The sequence below is a fragment of the Ursus arctos genome, unplaced genomic scaffold, assembly GCF_023065955.2.
Source record: "Ursus arctos isolate Adak ecotype North America unplaced genomic scaffold, UrsArc2.0 scaffold_17, whole genome shotgun sequence".
Taxonomy (NCBI): Eukaryota; Metazoa; Chordata; class Mammalia; order Carnivora; family Ursidae; genus Ursus; species Ursus arctos.
Window position 1 is genome coordinate 32,579,295 of NW_026622841.1, and position 18,542 is coordinate 32,597,836.

Below are 18,542 nucleotides of genomic sequence, written 5' to 3' on the forward strand. Positions count from 1 at the left end.
GTAAGAATAGTTGCAGAGGTGGAGTTGAGGCAAAAGTCAAAATTAAGTCAGAAAAGGGCCAACTGGAAGAGGAGGATGTGGTAAAAGCAGACGTGGGCAGGAAGTTTGCTTGAAGCAAAGGAGAGATGGGGCCAAACAAATGGATGTTGTGTAAATTTCGATTAATGTTGATATGTATAGGAAAGGATCCCTGAATCTTTCCACTTTGTGCTCTTTTTGCATCTGCAACTTGAGTAGGCATTCCACAAATGCCTTTGGAATTAATGAGCAGTACTGAGATTGTTCATTTTGGTGGGGGCGGTCAGTCATTAGTCTCTTAACCATAAGCACAAAGTTCGAGAAGGAGAATGATCGAAATGGGACTGAAATGTGGGGAGGTACCAGATCATGCAACCCCTGTTAAGGCTTCTGTATTTTAACATAGGAATCTTGAGAATCACTGAATGATGTAGACTTACATAGGCAAAATCAAATTTGCAGTTTAAAAACGATACGCTTTGGGCCAGAGGTAGGGCTGAAGGTGGGGAGTCAGACTAGAAGTCAAGAGCAGTAGTCTAGGCAACAGATGTGATTGCTTAGACAGGACTGGTGGTGGTGATTGCCATATTCCATGTTCTTTATTATTATCTAATAGAAATAGTAACAAATAACCCATTTTATTGCTGTCTCTGTGCCAAATATAATTCTAAGTGCTTTGTCTTATCTGTATTATGTATTTATATCCTCCCCGCTAAACCTGTGAATTAAATGGCATACAGCCCAGTCACTGAGCCACCACCAAGGACTCAGCAGCTTCCCCCTTATGCCCCCTCACTTCCCGACACTCTGTTCCCCCCGACCCTTCCAGCTCCTGCCCACCTTCTCCAGCCCTGGCCTTCTGGTAGGCCGTTTCTACCAAGGAAAAGGAATTGTATAGCATGTCCTGTTATCCAGAACCTCCACTCTTTCGAGCCCTTGGCTGATGCAAGTAAGGGTGATGATCTGCTTCCTGCTGGCAATGAGGATTATATCCATATGAGAATTCAACAGAGAAATAGCAGGAAGACCCTTAATACTGTCTAAGGGATCACTGATGGTTACAATAAAAAGAAACTAGTGAAGGTGTTTAAGAAGAAATTTGCCAGGACACCTGGGTGGCTCAGTCGGTTAAGCATCTGCCTTCAGCTCAGGTCAGGATCCCAGAATCCTGGGATCGAGTCCAGCATCAGGCTCCCTGCTCAGCTGAGAGCCTGCTTCTCCCTCTCCCTCTGCCCCTCCTCCCTGGTCGTCCTCTCTCTCACTCTCTCTCAAATAAATACATAAAATCTTAAAAAAAAAAAAAAAAAAAGGAAGAAGAAATTTGCCTGCAATGGTCCTGTAATTGACCATCCAGAATATGAAGTAATTCCGCTACAGGGTGACCAGTGCAAGAACATATGCCAGTTCCTTGTAGAGACTGGACTGGCTAAGGGTGACCAGCTGAAGGTTCATGGGTTTTACGTGCTTTTGGCTCTCTGAAGCTTAAGTGAGGATTTCCTTGCAATGAGTAGAATTTTCCTTCTGTCCCTTGTAATGAGTTTAAAACCTCACAGCTTGTATAATGTAACCATTTGGGGTTTGCTTTTAACTGTGACTAGTGTAACTCCTTCATGAAATAAACTGAAAAGATTCACGCTGTCTAGTCTTAAAGTCCCTCATTTAAACAGAGGTCAAGCAGTAGGAACATGGCAGTGCCCGGCCTGAAACCAAGGAGTAATGTGATGTTTCTTTCGGTCAAACCCAGAGCCCCAAGATCACAGATGGCTATGTGTGGCTAGAAGCTCCTCGCTCTCTTTCTTTAGAGTTCCCTGCCCTAAGAGAACGTCACCACCTGAACAACCCACAGTGAAGCTGAGAGGACAGGATGGGACAAGACAGCAACAGCAGATGTGCTGCTATAGGAAGTCAAAGAAAAGAACCTAGTGTCTCCAACCTGACCAGGTAGGCAGAGCTTCGAGCGGCCATCTTCCCTCCAGTGAGATGTGATAGGACATCTGGCTTGCCATCAAGGTCTTTTTGGCCAGACATATCCTAGCTAATCAATGTCCAAACACCAGAATGTGAGGCCAACCTTCTATAAGAGTTAAACTTTGACAAGGGAACAAGCTTCAGACTAGCTACAGTCATGTAGCTAGCTGTAGAGTTTTCAACTTACTAGCTACTGCTGCCCAATGCCTTGTGAAATAACAGATTGGTTTTTGCTTCATTTTTTTTTTCTTCAGCTTTAACATTACATAATGTATTTAAACTCTCATTTAAATAAAACTGGTTTTCAGGGAAAAAAATGGCAGACAGATAATGGAGCACTACAGGTACTTGCCCAAGGTCACACAGCTGGTATGTGCCTGAGCCAGGATTTTAAACTCATGCCTGTCTGGCTTCAGAGGCCACAAGCTCACCATACACTGTGGTAGGCAGCAATGTCAGACTGCGGCTGAGAGGCTGGTCTCTTTGTAGCTTACTGTACAAGTTAAAGCCTGCATTTCTGAGCTGGACTATCTGTGTTCAAGTACAGCCTCCATGCTTCTCTCTCTGGGTGAACCTTGGGAATTATTTACCATTTATTGCCTTGGTTTCTGATTTTGTACGATGGGGACGGTAATGATAATACCGAACACATTTGGTTGATATAAAGGTTAAATGAGTTACATTTATAAATCCTCACCTCAAAATAAGTATGACTCATACATAGAATGATATGCGTGTTTGTTAATAAAATAAAAATTTCAAGGCATGCTAGATATTGAAATCCCTGTGCAAATATTACTTTGATGGGTTCATTCATTCAGATATTTTTCAAGTGTACATGAAAATTAATTGTTCATTTGACTGTGTCCTTTCACTGTTTTTCTATGTCAATTTTGACTTCAGCTGCTTAAATCACTTACTAGTCTCCCGAAATGCAAAATATCCAGTGCTCATCTACAAAATTGGTATTATCATGAAAGTCAGGCAAACACACACGTTTTTACTTTAATTGCTCATGCACTTGAGGAAAAACAATTTTTCTACCTTGGATAATTCTCATGTGTAACTAATATATGTGTAACTCACTTCATTTTACTCCCTTTGTTGGTAGACATGATGTCATTTATATCACCTTATGATCTTGCAAAGAGATCCAGAGAGGAAATAAGTAAAAGAGAAACAAACCTGCTCCTTGCTTGGTTTTTACTTGTAACAAATAGCAAAAGAAGTCATCCCTTCCCAGGCTGAAGCTGTTACAGTTGCACTCTGAAAATTGCACTTTAATGCCGGCCTATTGCCACTATTGAAAAGTTCATCATTGTTTTTTTTCATGTGCCAAGAACAATGTATTTGCCAAACCAATCATGAGACTGACTGCAAGCAAATGGTAAAGGTACATAGGACTACAGAAGAGGCAGCGGTATGGATGGAAAGCCAGGCAATCTGGCTAGGACTGCATTTCAACATACTCACCTTCGTTATGATAACTCAGGATTTTATCAGTTACTTGGAACTACTATGGGCAGGCTGTTGGGCAATTAACATCTCTGAAGCTACAAGTGTCCAAAAAAACAGAAAGTTTCTCCAAAGACCCAGGAGGATTCTTACTCCCAATCAGGCTGTCTATCTGCAGAGTGATGCTTCCATGGGTCTAGGGGGATGGTGGGAGGTATGGCTGAGACTCCTTTTGTAGAAAATTTTATGCAGTTATGGTCTTGAATCACTCTATATCTCTTGTTTGCATATACTGGTATCTTTCTGTCTTGGATTACAGATTATTTGCATGGTGATAGCCATGCAAATAGCAACACTGAAAATAAATTTAAACTTTGTTAACTTCACAGAGAAGGAGGATGGAGAAAGAAAGCTAGATGTGATGATTTGGGCATTTCCTGATGCATAAGAATTGAGGACTAGTGCCCAAAACTCAAGAAAAGATTGTCAAGCACACCAAGGGCATTCCAGCTAAAAGAAACTATAAAGCACAAGATGGAAATATTTGAATGCATACTTATATGGCAAGATTTTTTTTTTCCCTACATGCAAAGACTAGATGAAATTAGAACTGAAAGATGGAGAGGTGATACAGTAGAAAAAGGACAAGTTTGGATGAGAATCACAGAGATGGCTGCTTTTTTTTTTTTTTTTTTTGAGATTTATTTATTTATTTGAGAGAGAGAGAGAGAGAGCGAGCATGTGCAAGTGCAGGGGGGAGTGTCAGAGAGAGAGAGAGAGGAAGAGAGAATCTTTTAAGCAGACCTAACACCTGAGTGTAGAGCCCCACAGAGGGCTAATCCCACGACCCCAGGATCATGAGCTGAGTGAAATCAAGAGTCAGCCACTTAACCCTGAGATGGTTGCTCTTAAAGAAGAATGACATGTTAAAAGTGGAAAAGAGTCTTCCCTCTCAGATACCAAAGAGACTCCAAAGCACCTGTCTTATAAAATGGAGGACATGTTGTTTACTTTGTGAATGTATGCTTAGGCAACAGACTTGAGAGCTGCCCCTGTGCCTAAATGAGCAGAGGAGACAATTGGAAAGAAATGGCAGAGCCAAGAGAGGGAGCAGGCTTCTTCACCATGCAAGAATGAGAAATTTCACTAAGGCAAGGCTATACTTGAAAATGTATCCAGGATTGAGCCATCCCCCACCTCAGCAACAGAACAGGCCGAGGGCTATCCGAGCCATATCATACATTTGCCCTCCTCCACTCTTTGAATCTAGATCCCCACCAAGCTCAAGATCGTATGGGAGGGAGGGAAAGAAGTGGGATGTAAACTGAGTTTAAGATTAAAGTTTTGATGAAGTGGGATTTATTCCTGGGTTGCAAGGGTGGTTCAATATTTATAAATCAATCAGTGTGTTACAGCACATTAATAAAAGAAAGGGCAAGAACCACACGATCATTTTAATAGACGCAGAAAAAGCATCTGACAAAGTTCAACATCCACTCATGATAAAAACCCTCAACAAAGTAGGCTTAGAGGGCACATATATAGGCCATATACGAAAAACCCACAGCTAATATCATCCTAAATGGGGAAACAAAGAGAGTTTTTCCTCTATGGTCAGTAACAAGACAGGGATGTCCACTCTCACCACTTTTATTCAACATAGTACTGGAAGTCCCAGCCACAGCAATCAGACAACAAAAAGAAATAAAAGCTATCCAAATTGGCAAGGAAGAAATAAAACTTTCACTATTTGCAGATGACACGATACTATATATAGAGAACCTAAAAGACTCCACCAAAAAACTGCTAGCATTGCTAGAATTCAGTAGTCACAGGATACAAAATCAACATACAGAAACCTTTTGCATTTCTATACACCAATAATGAAGTAGCAGAAAGAGAAATTAAGGAATCAGTTCCATTTACAATTGCACTAAAAACAATGAGATACCTAGGAATAAGCCTAACCAAAGAGGTGACAGAACTGTGCTCTGAAAACTGTAAAACACTGATGAAAGAAATGGAAGACAACACAAAGAAATAGAAAGACATTCCATGCTCATGGATTGTTAAAAATAAATTGCTTAAATATCTCTACTACTCAAAGCAATCTACACATTTAATGCAATCCTTATCAAAATACTAACAGCATTTTTCACAGAGCTAGAACACACAATCTTAAAATTTATATGCAACCATTAAAGACCCCAAATAGCCAAAGCAACTTTGACAAAGAAAAACAAAACTGGAGGCATCATAGTTCCAGACTTCGATGCTGTAGTGATCAAGACAGTATGGTATTGGCACAAAAATAGACACATAGATCAACAGAACAGAAGAGAAAATCCAGAAATGAACCCACAATTATATGGTGAATTAATCTTTGACAAAGCAGGAAAGAATATCCAATGGAAAAAAGAATGTCTTTTCAACAAATGTTGGGAAGACTGGACAGCAACATGCAACAGAATGAAATTGAACCACTTTCTTATAGCATACACAAAAATAAATTCAAAATGGATTAAAGGCCTAAATGTGAGACATGAAACCATTAAAATCCTAGAAGAGGGACACCTGGGTAGCACAGTCAGTTAAGTGCCAGACTCTTGGTTTCAGCTCAGGTCATGATCTCAAGGTGGTGAAATCCAGCCCCACATCAGGCTCTGTGCTCAGCACAGTCTGCTTGGGATTCTCTCTCCCTCTTCCCTTCCCACTTGTGCTCTCTCTGCCTCTCTCTCAAATAAATAAATAAACCTTTAAAAAAAAAATCCTAGAAGAGAACACAGGCAGTTAACTGCTTTGACATTAGCAGTATCAACATTTTCCCAGATATGTCTCCTGAGACAAGGGAAATAAAATAAAAAAATAAACCATTGGGACAAAGGAAAAAAAAAAAACCTTCTGCACAGCAGAGGAAACAATCAACAAAACTAAAAGGCAACCTACAGAGTAGGAGAAGATATTTGCAAATGACATATCTGACAAAGGATTAGTATCCAAAATACATTAAGAACTCATAAAACTCAACACCCCCAAAACAAATAATCCAATTAAAAATGGGCAGAAGATATGAATAGATATTTCTCCAAAGAAGACCTGCAGATGGCCAACAGACACATGAAAAGATGCTTATCACTCATCATCAGGGAAATGAAAACCAAAACTACAATAAGATATAATCTCACACTTGTCAGAATGGCTAAATCAATAACACAAGAAACAACAGGTGTTGGCAAGGATGTGGAGAAAGGGGAACTCTCTCACACTGTTGCTGGGAATGTAAACCGGTATGGCCATTCTGGACAACAGTATGGAGGTTCCTCAAAAAGTTAAAAATAGAACTACCCTATGATCCAGCAGTTGCACTACTAGGAAAACAAAAGTACAAGTTCAAAGGGATACATGCACCCAGATGTTTACAGTAGCATTATTTACAATAGCCAAATTATGGAAACAGCCCAAATGTCCATTGATTGAAAAATAGATAAAGAAGACGTGGGTGATATCTACATCTATATCTATCTTTATCTACATCTACATCTATATCTATACCTATCCATATATCTATCTAATGGAACACTATTTAGCCATAAAAAAGAATGAAATCTTACCATTTGACATGACATGGATGGAGCTAGAGTGTATTATGCTAAGTTCAATGTTAGTCAGAGAAAGACAAATACCATATGATTTCACTCATATGTGGAATTTAAGAAACAAAACAAAAAGCAAAGGGGAAAAAAGAGAGAGGAAAGAGAGAGAGAGAAGCAAATCAAGAAACAAACTCTTAACTATAGAGAACAAACTGCTGGTTACCACAGGGGAGGTGGGTAGGGGGGGACAGGTGAAATAGGTGATGGGGACTAAGGAGGGCACTTGAGATGAGCACTGGGTGATGTACAGAAGTGTTGAATCACTATACTGGATACCTGAAACTAATATTACACTGTAAGTTAATTGAAATTTAAATAAAAACTTAAAAAAATAGATTAAAGTTTTAAAGGGCTTGAGTTTTCATAGCTAGATCAACTAGAAAGTTGTGGTTTCTGCCCAAGATGTCATTATAGGGCAGGAAAGGGAGATTTAGCAGAGCAGCATTGAAACTAGTGGTTGGGGAAAAGATTCGTATTGAAATCTTACTGCATAATTCAGAATCATCAATAAGCTGGTAATATATAACATGTATATAATATATAACATGTATTATGTGTGTGTGTGTGTGTGTGTGTGTATATATATATATATATATATATATATATATACAAAAAATAATGATAAATCATCTTGTTTATTTGGGTGTTTGTTTATTTTCTCTCTCCTTCCACTAAATTACAAGCCCCATTAAAATCCAGCAAAAATTAGTGCATTTATAGTTATGCTGCATTAAATCAGGCTAACAATTATAAAATACAAAAAGCAAATTTTCCCAATCCATCAATGTTTATTATTAGACATCTAAATTTCCAAGCAGCTCTGAGGTTCTGAGACTCAATAATTCAATTGCTCATTTCTCCATTTATTCACTCAATAAATATATATTCAACTTCACACACATTGCAGTATGGTGGGTGGTGTGGGGACTTCAAACATACCTTAGAAATAGTTTTTCCAAAGAACATAAAATCAGAGCTGGGGAGACAAGATAGAATTCAATAAATTAGCTGAGAAGAAGGCGTACATTAGAGAATGAAGTTGTATTTACACATGGCGGTAGCTTTTCAAGACCATGGGTTGATCAGGTGTGTGGTTATCAGGGAAGCAGCCACCGAGGCATAGAATGTGAGGAGGGTATAGGGAGTTGACTGGTTTGGCTGGAGGACATATGTAGAATAAGTAAACAGGGCCAATAATGATATCTGAGGGTATCTGAAAGAAAATCATTAGGTATTTGTAGGGTCTGATGGGGGAGAACTTAGAATACAGTGCTGAGGAGTCTGACTTAACCTGTGAGGAAACTGTGTACCACCTTCTAAAGAAAGACATGAAATGTAGGACTGGGATAGAGTGAATAGGCAGAGACCACTAGCAGCCAGCCTAGGTTTTGTTGTTGTTTTAATTAAAGTATAGTTGGCATATGTTATACTAGTTTCAGGTGAACAACAAACTGATTTGACAATTATCTACATTACAGAATGCTCACCATGATAAATGTAGTCACCATCTGTCACCATACAATGTTACTACAGTATTATTGACTGTATTCTCTAAGCTGTACTTTTCATCCCCATGACTTATTTATTTTATAACTGGAAGTCTGTACCTCTTAAGCCCCTTCACCTATTTTGTTTATTCCCCGACCCCTTCCTTCTGGCAACCACCAGTTCTCTTACTTATGATCTCACTTACATGTGGAATCTAAAAAACGAATGAGCAAACAAACAAAACAACCTAGATATCTTTAAGATCAGGGTTGGGTCTAGAAATTAGGGTGAGTCTCAGGATTCAGGTGGGGTCAAGGTGCAGAAAGTGGTAGTAAATGGAGGCAGAGTTACCAGGCGGTTTTGTTCTTCCTTCTCCCAATCACTATGATAAGCGTGAATTTATAATCCTAGATGTAATACTTGCAATGTGATTAACATGTTTTAGAATTGTATTGGGGCTAATAAATGGAGAACAGTGATTCTAACCCAAAATTCCTTAGCTAACTGGTTTGAACTAAGAAATTTAGAGAACTATGGAGAGCAGTTTTTCTCCCCATGGTATAATCCAGGAAAGTATTAATATAAGATTATTACAGTTGATGTAAACAGTAGGGGCCAGAATTTGTGAAGCTAGCTACCTGTATGGTCTTGTGGCTCAGCCACTGGAACATCCACTATGTGAACAAATGGAATTTAAGTTATCTTCAGGTTGCTTTCATCCTTAAGAAAAGCCCTATAACTGCTGATCAATATGCTGTGCAGAGCTTCTCCTTGAAACTGCTGGATAATTTTTACTGCAGTTATAATTATAACATTTACTCATTTTTTGGTGTAATTACTGATGCTCACAGTAGCTCAACTTGAATATTTCAAAATCATTTGAATATTAATTTTAAAATACATTTCTTCTGTTTATTCTTCTTTTATTTTTAGCTGCTACAGTTGCTGACTTTCTAAGAGGAGCCGAAAGGAATGCCACTTCCCTGAAGACTGCCCTGACCTTTGCCACCAAATAATGAAGTCAGAGCCCATGTATTCTGTACTCATTTGTCATTAATTATGGAGTGACATGTGCGAATATCTTACATTCTCTTTAACCCTTTCATTCGTTTTTAACTCTGTGTATGCTTGAGAATTCAGCTAAGTTTTAAATTCCTTGAGAGAAAGGGTGGTGGATCATAAATTCCTGTAGTCATAAAGCAAGGTTGTTATTTCTTTTTAATAACTATTATGTCTGAATGCAATGAAATACGATCACATTCCTTTGAATCATTTTCATTTGCCTTTTAGAGCCAGAAATGGGCTGGCAATTTTCCTTTTCTAACTCAAATGCCCTCACACAGTCTGAGTTCCCAGTGACCTCTCTCTCCTTCTCCCACAAAATTTCATTCATCTATTGGTATCTTCCTGAATCCCTTCTCAGATTCTTTCACCTTCTTACACCTTCTACTCTGCCTGAAAACAGAGAAACTAATTTCTGCAATATGTGAAATAAGTTGTCCTTTCTAGGTAATACAGTGACGTAGCCACTCAATCAGAGAAGTAATGGTAGAAGTTTCAGACAGATTTTGTTTTTAATTGGGACACTTTGTTACAACAGAAATCCAGTTGCACAGGAGCTGTCTACCCAACAACTTGGGCAGCCTAAACTTTTGGTGATTCTAGGAAACCTTTATTTAGAGTGTTAATTCAAAACTCTTTGGACTAGTGTTGAGTTCTTTTTTTAGATAACTTCATTTTCTTTGCACTGATTCACCTTCTGATGAATAAAGCAGAGCACACAATTGGGAAGAGATCCACAGTAAAAAAAAAAAATCTTAAGTCTTGTAAAAGCAAGTATGGATTGTAACTTACATTAAAATATGTTTGGTTCAAAGTAGATCTCTCTAGCATGAAACAACAGTCTCTGAGTATTATGATAGAAGAAAATGACACTACACAATTTATAAGGAAGTAATTTTCTTTCTTACAACTCTAATAATCTTATTTACACCAAAGCACAGGGCAGCCATTTACACCATACCTGTTCCTTCTGTGACATATTCTGCTGGAATATGAAACAGGTTTATATGGAGGCTCACCTTACGCTGCACTAAACAGTATCGGGTCATTAGTAAAACTCTATCTGCTGGTCTCTTTTAAAGCACATTTTCCATTCTGTAACAATTTGGTGTTTATTTTTCGAACAGTGATCGAGTTAGATGCCCCAGGAAGAATTGTTGAATTTCAAAATGCAATACCCTGTAACATTAAAATAGCTTTCTAATTTGAAATGGTTTATACTTAATATCTGAAAGAAGATTTCTGAAAAGTTCTTCAAAGTTTCCTGTGATATCCAAGGGTCTTTTTCAACCATAGACCAAATCTAGGTAGACCTAGAATAACTTGGTGTTTTGATAATCAATTCATACCTTGTGTTGCAGCCAAAATTGTTATTCAACTTTGTCTATGGTTTTAAAAGCAAACTTATGTTCACTCCACATAAACTGTTGAAATTTTTAATAAGACAATTTTAAAGAACAGTTTCAGGTTCACTGAAAAATTGAACAGAAGATACAGAGATTTCCCATATATCCCCAGCCTCACACATGCAAAACTTCCTCATTATCAACATTCCCCACCAGAGTGGTATATTTATTACAACGATGAACCTGCACTGACACACCACAGTCACCCAAAGTCCATAGTTTACATTATGGTTTACTCTAGGTGCTGTACATTCTATGGGTATGGACAAATGTAGAATGACAAGCATCTGCACTATAGTTTCATACAGAGTATTTTCAAGTTCTAAAAATCCTCCATGCTCTACCTGTCCATCATTCTCCCAACTGGCAACCACAGGTAACCACTGATCTTTTTACTGTCTCCAAAGTTTTCCAGACTATCAAATAGTTGCATTTTCCAGACTACCAAATAGTTGAATAATACATTTCAGTCATATTCAGTTGAATAACATTTTCAGTTTAGCTTGTTTCACTTAGTAATATTACTTAAGTTTCCTCATGTCTTTTCATGGCTTGTCAGCTCATTTCTTTTTAGTGCTGAATAATATTTCCTTGTCTGGATGTACCATAGTTTATCTATCCATTAGTCTATTGAGGAACATCTTGGTTGCTTCCAAGTTTTGGCAATCATGAATAAAGCTGTGATAAACATCCATGTGCAGGTTTTTGTATAGATAGGAATTTTCAACTCCCCTGGGTAAATACCAAGGAGTGCAATTGCTAGATTGTATTAGTATATGCTTAGTTTTATAACAAAATGTTACATTGTCTTTCAAAGTGGCTGTATCTTTGTGCACTCCTACCAGCAATGAATGAGAGTTTTTATTGCTCCACAAATATGCCTGCATTTGGTGTTGACGGTATTCCAGATTTTGGCCATTCTAACAGATGTTCAGTGTTATTGCATTGTTGTTTAATTTGCATTTCCCTGATGACATATGATGTGGAGCATCTTTCACACGTATTTTTGTCATCTGTAAATCTTCTTTGGTCACATGTTTGTTAAGGTATTTGGCCAATTTTTTAACTGGGTTGTCTGTGTTCTTATTGTGTGCATTTAATCTCCTTGTATTGGGGAATTTTCCATTTATCTTTCTGTTATTTAATTTTAGCTTAATTCTATTGAGGTCTCAGAACAGACACTGTATGATTTCTATTCTTTTAAAATTTGTTAAGGTGTGTTTTATTTTTTGATCCATTCTGACAATCTTAGCCTTTTTATGAGTGCATTTAGACCATTGATGTTCAAATTGATTATTGATATAGTTGGGTTAATATCTATCATATTTGTTACTGTTTTCTGCTTGTTGTCCTGTTTACTTAGTCCTATTTATTTCTTCCTCTCTTTTTCTGCCTTTTGTGGATTTAACTGAACATTTTTTTTATGATTCCTTCTTTTATCCATTCTTAGCATATCATTTGCCCTTCTTTTTAAACATTTCTTTGTAGTTTCTCTAGAGTTTACCACATACACTTACAACTGATCCAAATTCACTTTCAAACAACACTATACCACTTCACAGGTAGTGTGAATACCTTATTATAACAAAATTATCCTAATTTCTCCCTCTTATCCCTTGTATCACTGCTGTTATACATTCCATTTATACAAGCATAGGATCTAATATACTGTTGGCATTATTATTTTGAACTATTAAGAATAAGAAAAATAAAAGTTTTTTTTTAACTTCACGTCCTCCTTCTTCCCATGCTCTTCCTTATTTTATGGAGATCCTTGTTTCTGACCTTTATAATTTTCCTTTCTTCTAAAGCTCATTTAACATTTCTTGTGAGGAAGGTACACTGGCAACAAATTCCATCAATTTTCGTTAGTCTGAAAAAATCTTTCTCTTTTATTTTTGAAGGATAATTTCACAAAGTTCAGGATTCTAGATTGGTGTTTACTTCCTCTCAACACTTCAAATATTCCACTCTAATCTCTTCTTGCTCACATGGTTTCTGAGAAGTCAGATATAATTTTTATCTTTGTTCCTCTAAAGGTAAGGTGTTTTCTCTTCTGGTTTCTTTCAGGATTTTCTTCTTTTTCCTTGAGTGTCTGTAGTTTGAAGATGATATGCTAGTTACAGAGTTTTTGTTTGCTTGCTTTTATCTGGCTTAGTGTTCTCTGAGCTTCCTGGATCTGTGGTTTCATGTCTGACATTAATTTAGGGAAATTATCTGTCATTCTTGTTTGAAATATTTTTTGTCTGTTCCTTTCTCTTTTCTTTCCCTCTGGTCTCCCCATTTACACATCACACCTTTTGCAGTTGTCCCATAGTCCTTGGATATTGTTCTGTATTTTTCAGTCTTTATTCTCTTTGCTTTTCAGTTTTCAAGGATTCTACTGATACATCCTCTATCTCAGAGATTACTTCTTCAGCCGTGTTCTTGCTAATAAGCCCATTAAAATTATACTTCATTTCTGTTACAGTGTTGTTTTTTTTAATCTCTAGCATTTCTTTTTTGTTCTTTCTTAGGATTTCCGTCTCTCTGCTTACACTGCCCATCTGTTCTTGCATGCTGTCTACTTTATCCATTAGAGTCCTTAGCATATTCATCATAGTACTTTAAATTACCTGTCTGATTATTCTAATATCCCCTGGTTCTAATATTTGTTCTGTCTCTTCTAATTGTGTTTTGTGTCTTTTGGCATAACTTGTGATTTTTCCTGATACCTGGACATATTGTCCCTGGTAAAAATAACTGTTGTAAATAGTCCTTTAGTAATGTGGTGGTTACACGGGGGAGGAGAGGAGGCATTGTACAGTCTACAGTTGGGTTTCAGTCTTTTAGCGAGCCTATGTGCCTCTGGACTGTAAATTTCACAACTGCTTCTCAGGTTATTATTTTCCTCCCCTCCTTAGGTGGAATGGAATGGCTGGAATAGGCTCATATTTAGTATTTCCCTCCTCCCTTGTGGGAGGCTAGAGCTGGGAAGAGTTGGGTATTTCCCTTCCCCCATATCAGTTAGGCTCTGATAACACCCAAGCAAGTTGGGCTCTGGCTAAATAGTTTCCTCTGAGAGCAGGCCTTTTTTTTTTTTTTTTTTTTAAGATTTTATTTATTTATTTGACACAGAGAGAGAGAGAGCACGAGAGTGGGGAGAGTCAGAGGGAGAAGCAGACTCCCCACTGAGCAGGGAGCTCCATGTGGGACTTGATGTGGGACTCGATCCCAGGACCCGTGGGATCATGACCTGAGCCAAAGGCAGATGCTTAACCAATTGAGCCACAGAGGTGCCCCTGAAGGCAAGCCTTGTTAAGAAGAACACAATGCTCTGGAGTATTTCAAAATGGTTCTCTTCTTCCTCCCCCTGCCAGGAGAATCAAGGGACTTTTCTCCAATATTTACTGTGGGAAACTGGTTGAGATTCTGGAGGCAATCTCACAATATTGTGGTGATCTTCTTATGACTGGGTCTTCCTGCTGTTTTTAAATCTTAGTTGGGTCCACACTGAGCCTCCAACAATTCATCAGTTATATTTTAGGTTTTCCTGGCACTGGTTCCTATGGCTGTCTCCACTGTGAGTCTCTGCTTTGGTAAGCTATGATGACCTAAATGTGCCTGTCTGTCCTTCCAAGCTCTGCAGTAGCACTCTGCCCTATGTCCTCTTCTCTCTTATGGATCCAAGAACAATGGTTGATTTTTCCATCTGTTCAGCTTTTTATTTGTTGTTAAGGCAGAATGGTGATATTCAAGCTCCTTACATGCAGAACAAGAAACTGGAAGTCTCTCAAAATTGTTGTTTTTATTCCTTCAACCACAGACATGTAAATTATAAAACACAATGTTGAGGAGGTATATGAGAGTTCAGTATACCTTATTATATAAAAGTTGATCACTAAACACTATATCCACATTAAATGGTTCATGTAATTTACTTGCATAAAACTGCCAAGTCTTATGATTTCAGATATTAAAATAAACAAGGCAGATTGAGCATTTAAGCAGTTGGTGACTAATTCGATCTATAAACGTTCAACATGGTGCTGTTGTCTTTAATGGTACAACTAGTGAAGAATGTGGGTGGGAAGAAAGGTGGGAATGAATGTTATTGATGATCCCTGATTTATCTGCAATAATCTCAGCAACATATGAATTTGCTATTATTATCCTGATGATACATATGAGGGAATCTGACGCTTTGACAGTTTTGTAATTAGCTGCACACTATTCAGTGATGAACCACTAAATTGCCTATTTGCTGATGAATGTGATACTTATTGACAGATCTTAAATGCCTCAAACTTTGTTAGCCATTTATACATATATCACCTTATTTACTTCTCCAAGCAGACTTTAAGTCTGGTGTCTTATTTTCATGTTATATTTGATGTAACAGAGTTTTAGAAAAATTCTGAAAATTATTCATAAAATAGTAAATGGTGGGATTTGAAGTCAAATCTATCAGAATTCACTGGGACACTATGTCGCACTATATGCTACACAAATGAATGAGAAGGAAATACTATTTCCTAAATTTTTGAGAACTGTAGTGGGACAGATGTTTTAGATTCATAATGTTAGGTGTAGCTCCCTCACCAAGCCAAGAAAAAAAACGTTCTTCGGGGAAAAAAAAAAAAAAAAAGTGACCTTCAAATTTCCAAAAGAGATTGTGTGAGAATATAGAAATACTCATACAGTGTTTTAGGGTTTACAGATCTTTTGCAGATAAGCTGTATTGTTTGTCCTATGTTTTCACATATGATGAATAAGTATTTATTAGCTTTTATTTTATTCCTTATAAAACAGAAGTCCCCAATGGAGCAATAAGAATATGTAGTTAATTCAGGAATATGTTTCTGCTCAATTTTATAGTTCTTCTGGATCGGGGGCTTTTTCTACCAACGTACCAAAGCAATTAATGACTTGATAAAAAACATGACTCCGCTTCATTGACTTTCATGTCATAGGGAGAAGTTTGTACCACTAGCAACTCAAATAAGGGATACAGACAAATTTGTGTACACCTGTATGTTTTAAGCTTTCCCTACAATTTATTATTTTTTTCTCTCTGCCACCTTCTGAACAACAAGTTTCAAAAGCTGGGAACTAACTTGGTAAAATGGCAACCCCACTTATTTATACTGAAAGTTCCTCAATCAAACTTCAAGTCCTCACAGGATAGAAATAGCTTTCTTTCTCTTCACTTATATGTATTTCCTGCAATTCTGTTGCCTATTTTGAAATATAGTCCTATTTTTGCGTACTAAGTTCTATTACCCTCTATTTTTCCCTGCCTCCTTCATAAATAGGGTACCATTGTGCTTTCTCTGAAACTTCCTTGCATTTGTCATTTCATTGATGTAAACGTACTATTAGTCAATTCAACATTCAAGGTGAGTTCATAACGCTGACTTACAGAAGAGCATTACAGTATTTTCTATATCATTCTCAATCATATCCTCATTTTTTTCCAACATTGTACATTGAAATACTCACAATGATGCATAGATCCTTTTCCTGAGAGGTTACAATGCAGAGTGAAATAAGAATACTTTCTGGTAATATATTACTTGTCACACAGTGATTTCAAAGCACTTTGTTAACAAAGAAAGATTATTACCATCAATTTAATGGGAACTGAAACACATAAGTTAAATTACTTTTTCAAAGTTGAACAGAAAGTAAGTTACTACATTATGAACATAATTCATGTTCCTGTCATTACAGTGTTTAATTCTATCTAGTGGAACACACTTCCTTTCAGGCTGTCTTCTACATAACAATTTACTGCCCACTTGGCAGAGCAGAGGCTCAAATTCATGGATACGAGAATCCACCGTATCTAGGCAGAGTCTGGGTTTACCTAATCATACAGTGTCATGACTTTGGCTAGGTGGAGCCAAAGTGGAACTGCTTCATTACATGTGGAACAGCTCACACCTTCTAATGTCCACAGTTTTCAACCAGGTATTAACATTTTTTATGTATTTTCCTTTCAAGTATTAACATTTTTAAAAACTTTCCGAGTTAACTCTAGTATTCAAGCAGCATTAAGCACAAATGTTTTATGTAAACCATAAAATAAAGTTACATATACACAAAAAAAGGAGTTTTGTAATTTATTTTCCTTTTTAAAACATTATTGATATTAGTATATAAATTTTCTTCTCTTTTGGGCTGAACCCTATAAATTCTAATGTTTAGTGATTTCAGTATCATTGTCATTTAAACAGGTTTTCTTTTTCAGTTTTTATTTCCCCATTGGCATTAGTGTTCAGAGAAGGCTCCTTTTTCCCCGGTAGATTTTTGTAATTGATTTCTGATTATATAATTGATTATGTGTTTTATTGCATTAAAAACAGAATCAATTGGCTTTACTTTTTTAACATTTTAAATTCTATTATTTACTTTATAACTTAATATTTGGTCAATTTTTCAGAATGTTCCTTTGTCACATGAAGCAACGGCATGTTCTCTGATATGATGATTAGTGTTTAACCTATACATTGACCAAATATTTCTCATTTATTATATTGTTTAAGTCTTCTATATCTTCAATTATGTTTTGTCCCTGGATGTGTTTGGATTGAAAAAAAATTTGTTTTTTTGTTTTGTTTCTTTTGTGAGAGTTGATGCTAGGGCTATTAAGCACATACTTATTCTTAAATGTGACAAACTTGACATTATACCCTTCCTCATCTTATTTTATGTGTTTTTGTCTGTATTCTACCTTACTTCACTTTAAGAACATAATTTCTTCTTTTATTTTCTTCTCATTTACCTGATAGAAATTCTGTCATGTCTATGCTTTCATATACCATTTAATTTTTAAATTTCATTTTATTTGATTTTAATTCCAGTTAGTTAACATACTAACTGGATGTAATATTAGTTTCAGGTGTACAATATAGTGAGTCAACTCTTCCATACATCACCCAGTGCTCATCACAACAAGTCCACTCCTTAGTCACCATCACCTATTTCACCCATCCCCCCCACCTCTACCTCCCCTCTGGTAACCATCAGTTTGATTGCTATAGTTAAAAGTCTTTTTCTTTCTCTCTTTTTTTTTTTTTTTAAGATTTTATTTATTTATTTGACAGAGACAGCCAGCGAGAGAGGGAACACAGGCAGGGGGAGTGGGAGAGGAAGAAGCAGGCTCCCAGCGGAGAAGCCTGATGTGCGGCTCGATCCCAGAACGCCAGGATCACGCCCTGAGCCCAAGGCAGACGCTTAACGACTGCGCCACCCAGGCGCCCCTAAAAGTCTTTTTCTTAGTGTGTGTGTGTGTCTCTCTCTCTTTTAACTTTTTAATATATGAGTGAAATTATATGGTTTTATCTTTCTCTGACTTATTTCACTTAGTATTATACTCTCTAGCTTCATCCAATGCCATTGCAAACAGGAAGATTTCATTTTTTTTTATAGCTGAATAATATTCCATTGTGTATATATACCACATCTTCTTTATCCATTAACCTATCTATGGACTCTTTGGCTGCTTCCA

The 18,542-nt window shown here is 37.1% G+C and overlaps 1 pseudogene; it reads left to right on the forward strand.

Annotated features, from left to right (window-relative positions):
- The first annotated feature begins 747 nt into the window (after positions 1 to 747).
- LOC123000912 (eukaryotic translation initiation factor 1-like) lies at positions 748 to 1,525 on the forward strand (annotated as a pseudogene).
- Positions 1,526 to 18,542: the final 17,017 nt, after the last annotated feature.